General features: G+C 60.7%; 1 pseudogene; it reads left to right on the top strand.

Moving 5' to 3' along the window:
* Positions 1 to 13,360: 13,360 nt before the first annotated feature.
* Positions 13,361 to 13,479, top strand: LOC118614737 (annotated as a pseudogene).
* Positions 13,480 to 14,427: the final 948 nt, after the last annotated feature.

Genomic DNA, 14,427 nt, shown 5'->3' on the forward strand with positions numbered 1-14,427 from the left:
TGTGATGGCCGACGTGTTCCCAGGAGAGAATGCGGTGGGGGGCAGCAAGCCCGAGGCCCCCCAGATACCGTGGCCACTCTTCTGCCACATTCTGTTGGTCCAAGCGAAGTCCCAAGGCCTGCCGTGTCCTCCTGTGCGGGTCGGCCCGCCTGCCCGCTGGAGAAGCGCACGGGCCTCGTGACGCTCGGGCACACACACCGCACACAGGCACACGCGGGTACCCACAAGAGCACCAGGGCCGAACGCGACTCCCAGTCCACCGAGGCAGGGCCCTGGCCCCCTGCACGTCCTGGTGACATGGCCGCGGAAGCTGCACGGCTGTGCGTGGCCGCGGTGATGCAGACGAGGACGCAGCGTGGCTGTGCGTGGCCGCGGTGATGCAGACGCGGACGCAGCGCAGCTTTGCGTGGCTGTGGTGACGCAGACGCGTACACCATGCGGCCGTGCGTGGCCGCGGTGACGCAGACGCGTACACCGTGCGGCTGTGCGTGGCCGTGGTGACGCACCTGCTACGCAGCGCGGCTGTGCGTGGCCACGGTGACGCAGACGCAGAAGCTGCGCGGCCGTGCGTGGCCGCGGTGACGCAGACAAGGACGCAGTGCGGCCATGCGTGGCCGCGGTGACGCAGACGCGTACACCGTGCGGCTGTGCGTGGCCGTGGTGACGCGCCTGCTACGCAGCGCGGCTGTGCGTGGCCACGGTGACGCAGACGCAGAAGCTGCGCGGCCGTGCGTGGCCGCGGTGACGCAGACGCAGAAGCTGCGCGGCCGTGCGTGGCCGCGGTGACGCAGACGCAGAAGCTGCGCGGCTGTGCGTGGCCGCGGTGACGCAGACGCAGAAGCTGCGCGGCCGTGCGTGGCCGCGGTGACGCAGACGCGTACACCGTGCGGCCGTGGGTGGCTGCGGTGGGGCTGTGTCTGTCGCTGCCCTCCTTCCCCTGACGTTGCACTTGTCACAATGTTTCCAAGATCAAATCAACGGCTTGGGTTCCCCAGACACAGTGGGGCTCCAGCAGGGTGGCCCTCTGCGCCCCGCCTCTGTGCAGGAAGCAGCGGGAATCTGCGGTCGGCGTCACCCCGCTGTCTTCAATGAACAAAGCCGGTGCGGTGGCCCCTGGTGGGCCGGGCTCCCCCCTCCCCCACTGGGCAGCTTGCCCCGGAGAAGCCTGTGCCGGGAAAGTGGGCGTGGGGGGACCCAGAGGCCGGTCGGCAACCCCCCCACAGCCGCCGCAGCCCGCCGTAGCGTCTCGCCTGCCCGTGAGGGGGTGCAGCGCCCCGCGCGGGGGTGACGCGGAGGGCGGGAGGGGAGGCCGGGCGCGGCGCGGGGCGCACAGCCCGCTCCTGCGGGCGAGGCTGGAACCCCGGCTCCCAGCCGCGCTCGGGGGGCAGCGCCACGTCTGAAACGCTTCTGTTGCAGAACGACACGCTTTGCAATAAAAATTTAAAAATGTACAAACAAACAAACAAACACAAAATGCATCAAAGCAAGTAGCTTTTCAGCGGTGCCAGTGAAGAACCTGAAGTCAGGACCCCTAACCCACCCCCTTCGCCCCTGATAGCCTTGAAGGCTCAGGGAGCAGACACGTGGCCAGGGCCCTTGGTCCCCACGCCAGCCACGAGCCCCGCCTGCGTTCGGTGGAGCCGGCTTTTTAAAAACACGTGTGATGAATAAAGCGGACGGCGGGGCGTCTCCATGGGTGTTTGTGGGAGACGTTAGTGATTACGGCATCAGCGGAGTGACAGCGAAGTGCTGTTTTCCCTCTGTTGTAATTAACATCGATAGTGGTGACAGTCCCCAGTCCTGTGTTTGTGTGACATGGAGCGTGAAAGAACTCCCCGAACTCTGCAAACAGTGTCTTTCTCTGCGCGGCCCGCAGAGCCGAGACTGGGAGGAGGCGACCGGGACCCCACGGAGGGCGTGGCAGGAAACGAGACGGGGGAGGCGCTGGGGACCCTTCCTGGCTGTCCCCTATGCCTCAGCAGGGCCTCGCGGCAGGCGCTGGGCCTCTCAGAACCGCCGTAGCGTTTCCTATAAAGTGAAAGGCCTGGATGCCATGCCTAGCAAATGTCTCCTGCACGTGATATTCTTGGGTGAGACGCCAACAGGGGAAACAGATCCTTCCTCAGAGCTCCCGGGGTAGGCGCCCGCGCCCCGTCTGGCCTCTGGGGCCGTGCACCATCAGCTTCTGGGGGTTCGGGCCCCGGTTTGTGTTAATTTGCTGTGACAGCCAGGTCCCCGGCCCGCGCTCCCCTCCCCTGCGGCTGCGACACTTTGGGGGGAGGGGCTGCCTGGCTCACGGTGGGGACTCCGGGCTGGCCCTGTGCACCAGTCCGTGGACCCTCCGCTCAGCGCAGGCCAGGGCCGGGGTCCTGTCTCAGGCTCCCAGGCCCTGATTGTCGCTGATGACCTTGGCTGACTGAGGCACCGCCCCTTCCCCCGGCTCTGAAGCGTCCTGGTGTCCAGGGCGAAGCCCCACGATGGGGAGCTGGTGACAGCGGCGGGAGAACTGGGCCTGGCCTCGAGTCCAGTTTCTCCTGCAGGCCCTGCGGAGCTGGGAGCGGAGCTCGGCCAGACCCGGGCCCGCGCCGAGACCCGGGCCGCAGCCTGGCCGCCGACTCAGGGGGCCGGTGCCGGCAAGTGGGCTCGGAGCTCGGCGCCCACGATCACGTGACCGCTGCAGGCCAGCGCGCGCGCGCCAAACTCCTGCAGGGAGCGAGCGGAAACCCACCCACCCCTCGCCCAGAGCGAGGCCTGTTACCGACCTCTGCCAGTCGTGGGAAAGCGCCCCTTGATTTAATCCCGAACATCTGCGGCCGACACGCGGCATTGAGCTTGCGGAGAAAACACACATCCTTTGATGTTTCTCACGGCCACGACGCGGGACGTGTTCAGGAGGATGACGGGGGCGCCATAAAAACGGGGTAAACTTTAGGAAGTGTGATATTTAAAAGGCAGTTTGTCCTCAGTCTGAAAATTTGACATTTGAAAGCTATCTTCGATTTTTCTAAAAGGAAATTAAAAAAAAAAAAAAAAGAGGTCTATTCCTGCCTACAGAGGAAATGTAGAAAACTGCGAGAGTTTTGCCTGGAGAAAGTAACATTTTCGTTTTCTCTCCCAGAAGCTGAGTTGCAGGAGAAGAGGTAAGATTCTTCTCTTACCGGCGAGGCCCCAGGTGTCGGGAAACGGGGCACCATTGGGGCACAGGCAGCACTGCGTGCCCTGAGTCTGCCCCGAGCAGGGACCCTCAGGTGCTGAGTGCCAGGCCCAAGGAGCAGGAGTCACGTGGAAGTGGCCCCCCAGCACGGAGGGGGTTTCAAAGTTTTGATCTAAGTAGGGGCCTTTACTCTCTGAGACCGGGAGGCCCGACACGGCCTGCTGGGCAGCGGGACTCTGCCCAGACCTTGGGGAGGGAAGCACACGTGCCTTGGGCTGCCGTCCCTCCGTCTGTCTGTCTGTCTCTGTGCAGCTACAGGTGAGCTCGTCGGAGTAACTTGTGAGAGGTTTGGGGGAGGCAGGAGGGAGGGAGGAGGGTACCCAGGCCTCCCTGTCGTCCAGTCATCCTGCGGCTGCCCAGTGTGGACGCGCCTGGCCAGGCCGGCTGCCTGGCCGGCTGTGTGTGCGCGTGTGCATGTTGGGGAGACAACGCCCTGAGGGGACGGAGGCGCGGGGCCCGCGGCAGCACACTCCCTGGACGCTGGAGGCGGAACCTGCAGATGGGGACAAGGGTGTCCCTTAGAAGCCTGACCGGACGCCGAGGGCCTGGCCCAGAGCCCTCACTGCAGAGCAGAGACACGCGCTGGGGAGAAGGGGGGAGCCGCGTGTCCAGGAGGGACGGAGTCTGGCCTGGCGAGGATCCGAGCTGGGGCTCAGCGGGCGGGACAGGCGGGGGGAGCGAGCGGCTGGCCTGGCCTGGGACACAGGAGCCTCCTCGGCTGAGGGGGACCTGTCCCAGCCCCAGCCCTGGTCCACGCTCCGGGGGCTGGAGTCTGCTGGGGTCCTTGCTGCCCGGTGATGTAGAGAGGTCTGGGGCCACCGACCCCTGCGGGGTTTCTGCAGGAGAGGATGGCGTTCGCGGAGGATGGCGCTACCCCAGCCCTGCAGAGCGACGCGGGTGATGAGTCTCCTCTGAGGTGTCACCGAGACTCCGCTCAAGCCTGGCCAGAAACATTAATTCTAACGATGTCACGAACTGCGAGCTTCCGCCCCCTCCCACCCCCCACCCCCCGCCCCCCGCCCCCGTGGCTGAGGCCTACCTGCCACTGACCCTGGCCAGCCTGGCGTCCACGCCCGGCCACCGGTCAGCCCCGCGCGGGCTCGGTTGCGTCCTTCCTTTTGATCCGGAGACTCGCCCCGCGCAGGCGCGTTCATGGGCTCGCACGTGCTCGCGCGTCTCGTGGGTGTGGCCTTCACGGCTCCGCCGGGCCCCTGGGAGGCGGCAGGTGGCTCGGAGCCAAGCCGGGCAGCTCTGACGTGGGCCCTGAGGCTCTGGGTGCCCAGGCGGGACCCCCACACGGTGGCCGAGTCCCTGGGTCCCTATGGGTTCCAGGGCAGGGCACAGGCACCAGGGGCACCTGGGAAGGCACCCTTCACCACCGGCAAATTGCTGGGGGGCTGTGGGGGCCCCCCATTTTACCCCTCATGTTGCTAGGAGCCTCTGCCCTGCCCCCTTGGCCTGGCCTCCTGCCTCTCGTCGGGCGCCCGGAGGCCCCGGCCGAGGCCCCACAGGCTGCTGCCACCCCCGCCGCCCACTCACCCAGGGCTGTGGGCGCGAGTCTGGTGGCCCGTCCGCAGGTCGGAGCAGGCTGCCTGCCCCGGGCGCTCGCCCAGCTGCCTCTGGGGCTGGACGGGGGGTCGACACCGCCAAGGGAGGACGGCGGTGGCAAATGTCACACATGTGGCAGGTGGTCTGTGAAGCCTGAGGCCGGATCCCCAACTCCGGACCCGCGGGCTCCGTGGGGCGGACAGCGCCGGGCTGATCATGCGGAGGAACAGGAGCCTCCGCCTCCAGCTCGCTGAGGACATGCTCATTCCTGTCCCTATCCCTGTCCCTGTCCCTGTCAGGGTGTTTTCTGGAATAAACAGCAGACAGTGTGCACTCAGGGTGTGACAGCTTCCGGCTGAGCAGGGGCCGGAAGGGACGAGGCCCCGCTGGCCGGCCGCCCGCCCTTCCCGTCCTTTCTCCACGGCTCCGATTCTCACAAAGAGATCGCGCCGATGCCCATGGGTCTGTGTTCGTCCCCGGTGTCGGCTCCGGCGGCTGCGGGAACGAGGGACCGTGAGCTCGGACGCCTGACACAGCAGAGATCTTTCCTGCGCAGCCTCGGAGGCTGGACGTCCGAGGTCATGGACGTCCAAGGTCAGGGTGTGCAACTAACACTCCGCAGCAAACAGAGCAGCGCTGCACACCGGGCCGCGCCGGCGTCTGAGGGGCCGGGGCTCCCCCTCGCTGCCGGCGCTCGGAGCTGCCGGCGAAACGTGGCGGTCGAAGCCGCCGGCCCTTCCGTGGTTTTACACCTGCTTTGCAGTTCCCGCTGGCCGCGCCCTGGGGACGGCGCCCCTTCCTCCCCCGGTCCTGACCGGGTGCCTGGACCTTCAGGGTCTTGGCGGAGAGGGTCGCAGATGTGGGTGGTAAGGCCGCACGGCGTCCTGACGTGTGAAACGGGGCCCCGAACCCCTGACTCTCACGGCAGACGCAGGGCTCCGTCCCAGCCTCACGCCGGCACCACGCTCAGGTGTTCCCGCTCCGCCCGGACGCCCGCCCCGCCCGCCACCCCACCCCGCGCTGTGGGCAGGAGCTCTGGTCCCCTTTGCAGGGGAAGAAGCCGAGGCTCCGAGGTGGGGTGTGCAAACCTGTGGCTGTTGAGCAGGGGACCCGCCTCGGCGTCCAGGCCGGCTGCCTCCGGGGTCCACCTCTGGCCCCAGCAGCGGCCCGCCCCTGTGACCGAGCAAGGCCCCCTCCTGGAGCCCTGTCTGTGGGCTGCCCAGCCAATTACTGACTTGTCTGCTAAGCCAGCACATTCTCTGGGCTCTGACGTGCAGCGGGGCATGCAGGGCTGACTCTGCGGCTCACGGTGTCTGCTGCTCTTCCCAATGACCCCGATGCTGGCACTGGGCATGGTGCCTGTGACATGGCGGGGTAGAGAGGTGATCAGCGGGGGGGCCGGAGGGCAGCCGGAGGGCCGGGCCCACGCGCGGGCGCTGCAGGGCTGTCCATCCTGCCTAACCAGGTCCCTGCAGCCCAGATTTGCCAGAGGCGCTGGCCGCAGCCCAGTCGGATTGGTGACAGTATGCTGCTCTGTCGCCCAGAGCGACTTGGCCAGAGAGTGAGGCTGGACAGGACGCAGCCTGGAGCGGAGGCGCCTGGAGCGGAGGCCGAGGTCCGGTGTGGGCGGAGGCGCCTGTCTTGGCCCTGGCGGCCCTGGGCACCTCTGCACGGCCGGCGGCGTGTCCTGGCAGTTCTGGCGCAGGAAGGCTCTGTGGTCCTGTGTGGTGACTGTGGCAGGGCAGCTGTGGGCGGCTGCTGGGGAGCCCGGGGCCGCCGGCCCTCCTCACGCGTGGGACGGTGCGGGTCCCAGTGCCGAAGCCCATGGGGGGGGGCTCCCTCAGCCACACAGTGCTGGGGACAGGGTCGCCTGCTCCCAGATGTGTGGGCGGTGGGCCCCCCGCCCCCCGCTCCTCCCTCCATGAGATGAATGAGGGCGGTTGACCCTCAGGGCCACGGGGCTGGACTCCCCACCTAGGGACTGGGCTCGGGACAGGCCCCGGGCCGGAGCAGGCGTCAGGCGGGGTGAGCCAGGCTCTCTGCCCGAGCACAGACCTGCGTGCGGCCAGCGTGAACCCGGTTCTGCGTGGGCGCCTCGCACCCCGGCTGGGACAGCCGTCACCTGCACTGTGCTTCCTCCTTGTTCGTTGTTTGCAAAGAGAGGGGGGTTTTCAGGTGTCCGTCAAGCAGAGAGCGTGTGACAGCCTGGCTGCCTCACTAGCTGCCAGCCGCACGCGAGACACGCAGTTGAATCCGGATGTCAGGTTATCGCGGACACGTTTCTGGTATAATTTGACTGGAGTCACGCGGGGCACCCTGTGTTTCTATCTGCTGGATCGGGTGGCCTGACCCGCCGCCCTACTGGGAACCCCAAGGGGAGGGAAGCAGACTGCAGCTAGCACTTGAGGAGGGAGAAGGCCGGGGAGGCCTTGGGCCCAGGAGGGCGGTCTGGACGCTGCTCAGGGTGGACATCTGTGTGCTCAGCAGGTGGTGCCGGCTGGAGCCTTGTCTCATAACCACCTGCATGTTTCTGTCTTCAGCCTGACCACCTGAGCTTGACTTGACTCGTTTCATGAATCAGTGAGCTGCGGTGGGGCTGAGAACCGAGGCTGCCTGAATCCCCCCCGCCAGCAGGGACGGCGGAGGGGGGCTGGGCGGTAGAGAACCGAGACGGGGTCCTTCAAACTGATCCCGCAAGTGAGGCCCAGAGGCCGAGGCACGAGCCACGTCACACACCAACCAGCGAGCATCCCGCACGCCACTGTCCCCCGTCCAACGAGATGCTTCATCGCCTCAGGCCGCACGCAATAACTTACCCAGAACTGGCGCCTTCCCGCCACGGACCGTGTCTCCTTATGGAGCAGTGAGCCCCCCGACCTTGCAAGTGCTCGAGGAGGAGCCGCAGAGGTCACCCGAAGAGCTGGGGGGAGCCCACCAGGCTCTCCTCTGGCCTTTAGGTTTGTTCACACGCTCATCCACCCACCCACCTGCCCACCCACCTGCGCGTCCGTCCACCGGAACTCATCCATCCGTCCGCCCACTATTCATCCATTCAGACATCCATGATTTACTTACGATCTTTCGTATTTGTCCAGTGTATTCGGGGATACAAATTTATTGATCTCCGTCTTGGAAAAAACCATCTAGTGGAAGGCGGAGAAATAGATAAACAGTTACGAGCAAAACCCGCCGTTTCGTAAACGTCACAAACGCAAGGACCAGACCTGGAATTTTCCTCAGAGCATTCATCATAATTGTCTGTAGCATGAATGAATGAGTGAGTGAATGAATGAAACGAGAGCGCCAGCGCTCAGCGGAGGAGCATCGTCCTTGGCCCTGACCCCCCCGGGTTCGGAACCCGGCCCTACGTGGCCCGCGCCCCTGCCCTCTGCCCGATCCTCGCGTCTTCGCTGTGAAATGGGAACAGGAATGCACGTTTCCGTGTAGCTTGACGTCCCAGGAAGATACGTGTGAGGCGACGTCCTCGCCACTCGGTCGCCCGTGGGAGTGAAATGGCGGGGGTGGCCGTCACCTCCCTGAAGGGCCGAATCTCACACGGGCAGCAGCGAATAGAACGGTTCACCCCGGGACACGAGCTCCGGGCCCTCCTGCCCCGAGCGTCCGCTTACGGACGTCTGAGGTGCGTGCACGGGCGGCTGGAAGGCCGTGGGGTCGGGGCACGCGGGGGAGGGGCAGTGTGCACAGTGTGCTGCCCCCTTCGCAGAGGCCCGGACGGGGCTGGTGGCCGTCCACGGCACACAGCACAGGACGGGGCCCAGCCGGCAGGAGGCTGGGGCCCGGGCTCCGGTGCCTACGGCTGCACGGAGCTGGGGATCTCGGCCGCAAGGCCCGGGCCTACCCCTCTCTGCTGGCCCCATTCCCACGCGCACGACTTTGTAGGCTCTGTGTGCCAGGGTCTAAACGCCATCCACTTGTCCCGCTGGGGCCACATGCACATGAAGCAGAGAGAGCGCTGGGCAGGCGGTGACCGCTGCTTTGACCCCGTGGCGGGAGCTCGGAGCGGAGCCAGCCCTGCCCTGTGGAAGGCGCAGTGACAGCCGCGGGTTCGGGGCGGCCTGTCTGAGTTAGCCCCGCCCATCCTCACACCCACCGTGACTTACGTCACTCCACCGGCCTGGGCTGACATAGGAAAGCGGCATGTTGACAAGCGCGCGACTCGGGAAGCGTTCCCAAGTGCCATATTCACTGCCCCTCGCACAGCGAGGGGTCCAAGTGAGTCAGAGAGGAGCCAGGAGAGGGCCGGCCACGCGCTGACCGCGCGCCGACTGCGCCCGACCGCACAAGGCCACGCCTCCCTGCTGGAGGGCTCGGACCCACCACGGTTTTCCCTGGGCCTCTGTCCTAAGTCCCCAGACTCAGTCCCCTCCCCCGCACACAGCCTCCGCCTCCCCGGTTTCTGAGGGCTGCACGGGTCGGTTGGTGGAGGCCCCAAGCCAGCACCCGGCGCCTGCCCGTGGCACGGCCCCCAGCTCCCTCCTCCAGCTGTGCTGCCTGGACGGGCTGCCGCTGACCTCTGACACACCCCAATACCTGACCCCCCATCACACAACAACAGGGACGTGTTTCTCTGCTCCTGCCCCTGCCCCCACAGTCTGCACACCACAGGCACCGAAAGCCCGTGACACGAAACCCACATCACGGCCCTCCCCTGTCGCCCCGACCTCAGCCTCCTCAACCCCATATCATAGCTAGAATGGACGCGGAGACCCCGAGAAAGCTGCCGGCCACCCTCCCGCGTGAGCGCGGGTGCAAACATCCTCCCTGAAACGCCAGCAAACCTATCCGGTAACACGGAAAAAGCATTCTACACCATACCGAATGGGATTTCAGCGTCAAACACCCCAAAATCAATCGACATAGCACACTATGTCAATGGGACAAAGGACAAGACAACATGACATTTCAATACACGAACGAAAAGCATTCGACAAATTCCAACACGTTTCCATGATAGCAAGCACTCAAGAAACTGGGGGTGGAAAGAAATTTCCTCTTAATCAAAGAAATGCACAAAGGCCTCACAGTTAACGCCACTGACCATCCAGAACGAGACAACGGTGTCCGCGGTCAACACTCTTCCTGGACGTTTTACTGGAGCGCCTCGTTGGGGCAGTTATGCAAGGAAAAGCAATAAAAACACCCAAACTGGACTGCGAGAAGTAAAACCATCTCTGTTCACAGGTACCATAATCGTGCATGTTGAGAATCCACACGAACACTCACAGGAAACAGGAACCGTTAAAACTCTAGACAAGTTCGGCTGCAGAGCACGTGATCGGCACTCACAGAGTCAACCGTATTTCTCCGCGTCTGCAGCCTCCAGCCCAGGGCCTCCGAGCCGACGTCAGCGTCCTCGCTTGCGTGGGAAGTTGTGCTTTGGAGAAACTGGAGTCCCTCAAATTCGTTCTTTTTCAAGATGGCGTGGATGATTCTGGGCCCCTTGCATATCTACACGAATTTAAGGGTCAGCTTGTAAATGTCTGCAAAAAAAAAAAAAAAAAAATTAGGATTCTGCCAGGGATATTGTTAAATCTCTAGGTCCATAATTTGGGGGGGACAATACCATCTTAACGATACTAAGTCTTCTGGTTCACGATGACGGAGTGTGCATGTATGCGTTTGTGTGTGCGTGTATGTGTGGATGAGAATGCGTGTGTATGTGTGTGTATTTGTGTGTGCATGTAATGTGTGCATGTGCGTGTATGTGTGTGCTTGTATGGGTGTATTTGTGTGTGTGCCTGTACATGTGCGTAATGTGTGTGCATGTGTGCATGTGTGTTTGCATGTGTGCATGCATGTGTATGTGTGCACGCGTGTGTTTGCGTGTGCGTGTTTGTGCATGTGTGTGTGTTCATGTGCACATGCGTGTGCGATGAGGACCCGGCTCACGCAGTCACGGAGATGGGGGAGCCCCAGCATCTTCGGGCTGAGCCAGGAAGGCGGAGTCACAGGACAGTGGACGGTGTAGCTCGGCCTGCGTCCTGAGGCCTGACGATCAGGAGGGATGATGGCGTAGGTCCCGTCTGAGGGAGGGAAAAGGCTCATGTCCAAGATCGGAGGCCACCAGGAGGAAGAAATTTCGTTTGACTGAGGGAGGGTCAGCCCTGTTGGACTCCGGCCGTTCACGGATTGGACGATGTCTACCTACCCTGGAGGGAGGGGGAGCTCGGCTTTAGCCCTTCAATTTAAACATCAATCTCATCCGAAAGCACCCTCACAGAAACACCCAGAATCGTGTCTGATCGAACACGCATGGCCCAGGCAAATCGACACAGAAAATGAATCCCGGGCGAGGCTGGCCAGCGTTCCCAGCACGTGGCGGCCTCCCCACTTAGCTGGCTCGGGCCCCGGCTGCTGGGAGCAGGGAGCTGGCGCCTACAGACCTCACCCCTGCCCACCCCTCCTGCACGGGGGTGTCACTGCTTCCCACCTGCCCCGCCCCCTCCCCCTGGTCACGGGAGCTGAGAAGCCGGGACGTTTCCCCTGGGGACCAGACCTGGGTAGGGAGCGGCTGGGGCTGACTTCTGCTCCCCCTGCGTCTGCCTCGGGTGACCACTCGATGTGCTCTTGGGGCCTTCGTAGATTCCAGCTGGTTTGTTTGCACCGCGTCTTCCAGACCCCGAGTTCCACCCCAAAGCCAGCGCCACGAGCCCCGAGGACCCGGCCCCCACACGCCTCCACGCTCCTGTCGGCTGCCCTCATTCTCCAACCCAAGGGCGCGGCTCATTTTGGACCCCTTGACCCCATGAGATAAACCCGCCCTCGGCCAGCGGGTGCAGGAAACGTCCTTCCGAGTCTGTCACGCTCCTGCGCCTGAAGCCCCCGCACACAGGTGGCAGGTGGCGACCCCTCCGCCTGACCCTCCGCTCACGCTTTCCACTTCCCGAAAGTAGAACATGGTTAAGGCCGAGTCGAAGCGCCAGCCCGCCCACCGGCCGCCCCGCCCTCGTGCAGAGCTGCCGGCCGCAGCCTACGACTTAGGTCCAGCCCAGGGCCCCTCCCCCGGTGCTGCGGCCACTCTCCCTCTCCCGGACTACAAACCCCCACCATCTCATCCTTGACAACCTGCCTGGGGGCAGCTTCTCAGCAAGAATGCTGTTTTAATGATCAAAACTCAGCAATTTATTTTAGATTGGCCCGGATGCCAATGATTCCATCTTAACAGGAAAAATGCCATGTGAGTTGAACAGTTCATAGCTGCAGCTTGAGAGTGATGGCTTAATCACCCAATGCAAGCACAGCGTGGAGCCTGAGCCCCGCCCACGTGTCTAGGGGGGGAGGGGAAGCCGCGAGTGTCACACCCAGCCCCCCCCCCCGAAAGCCTCTGAGGAAAGGCTCTTCGCGAAGTTCAAGGACTTTCTGAAGAGGTGGAATGTAAGCAAGATGGAACGGGGACGGCTCTGGGTGGCTGTGGACCGTCTACACGTGTCTGCGACGGAAGAGAAACGCAAGCCAGGGCTATTACGCCGTCGAGAGAGAGCGAAGGGACCTCAAAAATAACAGCTCGTCCAAACGATCCACAGTGTTAAGTGGAGAATGGGCAACTTGAAGAAAAAAGGGCCCCACTTAAAGAAAAACAACAGCCCGAGCTAACTTGTAACTGTCACCTCAACACTACCCTACGTCTTCGACAGAGGAAAATATCTGCGCCAAAAAAAAACAGAGACAAAAAACAAACAAACAAAAACACCTGAATGCACTCAATATTCAGCCTCAAAAACAAGGACAAGTATTGTTTTCTGCGACTGCATTTTAAAAAAGATACATTTTAATTTTATCATATGTAATGATTATTTTATTTCAAATCCTTGAGTTGTTGATTTTTATCATATGATGTATAGAATGGCAATGTGCGCTCATTTAATTTAAAAAATTTTGTATGTCAGTTGATGTTTTTAAATGTTTTATCATTTTTTGATATTTAAGATATATCACTTAGCCTTGGTGTTTTTCAATGAATTCTGAACAGTTAAAATAGAGCATGCATCTTGGCCCTGCAGAAGGCCAATCCGCTACTGCAGGTGCTGTGCCAACGTCACTCAGCCCTCGGTCCCGCCCCTCGGGCCCTGGCTGGGCTTCCGCCTGCCCCTCGCCCCGCCCCAGGCCCCGCCCCAGGCCCCGTGCAGGCACCTGTTCGAGGCACCTGGTCAAGGCTCCCGGCCACGGCCTCGGCTCCGAGGGATCATCTCAGAGAAGCCTGGCCTGATCCCCTTTCCAAGGCACGCCCCCCTCTCTCTGCCCGTGTGTCCTGTTCCATTCGTCTTGATGGAACTAATCAACCTGAGTTTGTTTAATGTACTCTCTACTCATTTCTGTCGCCCTCGTTAAAATTAATCACCATGAAAACGGGTGTCTTCAGGGCTGTGCGGCGCAGTCCCTGGCACGGGAAAATTCCATTAACGTTCACCAGATAAGTGAACGAGCCTTACCGAAAATACGGCCCGGGGAGGAGGCAAAATGGTTGGGAGAATCGGGGTTCAGAAAAGAAGAGAAGGTCGCAGGCGGGAAAGCAGAAAAACGAACTCCAACACACGATGAGCGGCGTTTCAGACCACGTCGGCAAAAGCAACTTAAAGAGTCCACGGCCACGCCGCCGGGACCACGCCCGGTCCCGTCTGATCCCGGAAGCTAAGCAGGGCCGGGCCTGGTTAGTACTTGGAGGGGAGACCACCTAGGAGGACCAGGTGCTGCAGGCCTAACAAATAAGAAAAATAAGGAATTGTGAGCAGACAAGATCCTTGCAATCTGTGAGGTCAACCAAGGATTGCCTTGCCTAAAAAAATAAAATAAGGTAAAATAATTTAAAGAAATAATTCAAAATGTTCCTTTAAACATTAGAGTCTTTAACCTACACATTAAAAGGGTACCTCGTATTCCCAGAAAGAATACTGATATCGAACAAATTGGCACTGGAACATACCATCATAAAATGCAATTAATTTTAAAATAGTTTTTGAAAATACACTCTAAGAGATTAAGTTATGCGAAAAGGAAGAGAAATTTCTTGCTTTAGACAACTCAACACGATGAAAACACATTCTTCCGGTAAAGAGAGAGAGACCGAGAATTTAATGCCCTTTCTGAAGACGGAAATCACAGACAGCCATTTCTAACAGGTGGGACCTGTGGTCACCTGACAGACAACACAGCAGACTTTGTAGGTTTGGGGTAAAGAGCTGCTGTTCAAAGAATTGTCCTAGGTCAACCAGTAAAGACAGGAAAAAGTAAAATCATCAGATTGCTCCTTTGATCCAAGCATACAGGTGGTTTAAACACTTAAACGACAGTGACGAATTTTGAACACTTAAAAGAAACGATCAGAGAATGCCTGGGAAAGATTTTTTAAATAAATAACACTGCAAACATGCACCTAAAACTAATATAATGTTAGATGTCAATTATGGCTTCATTTAAAAATAATAACAGTGTAAACCACATACACAAAAAACCTTCTTTTCATCAAATGCAACCATAAAGAAAAGGCAAATTCAACTTACAAAATATATTTACAGTTCGTCTGATTGAAAAAGAACTGAAATTCAAAATATGAAACAAAAAAGTCTTTCAACACCCCATGGTTTCAAAACACCCCAAGAGGCAAAAATATATGACTAGCACTCCACAGAAGAGGAGAAAGAGCAATT

Source organism: Rousettus aegyptiacus, unplaced genomic scaffold (assembly GCF_014176215.1).
Source record: "Rousettus aegyptiacus isolate mRouAeg1 unplaced genomic scaffold, mRouAeg1.p scaffold_m13_p_2, whole genome shotgun sequence".
NCBI classification, from domain to species: Eukaryota; Metazoa; Chordata; class Mammalia; order Chiroptera; family Pteropodidae; genus Rousettus; species Rousettus aegyptiacus.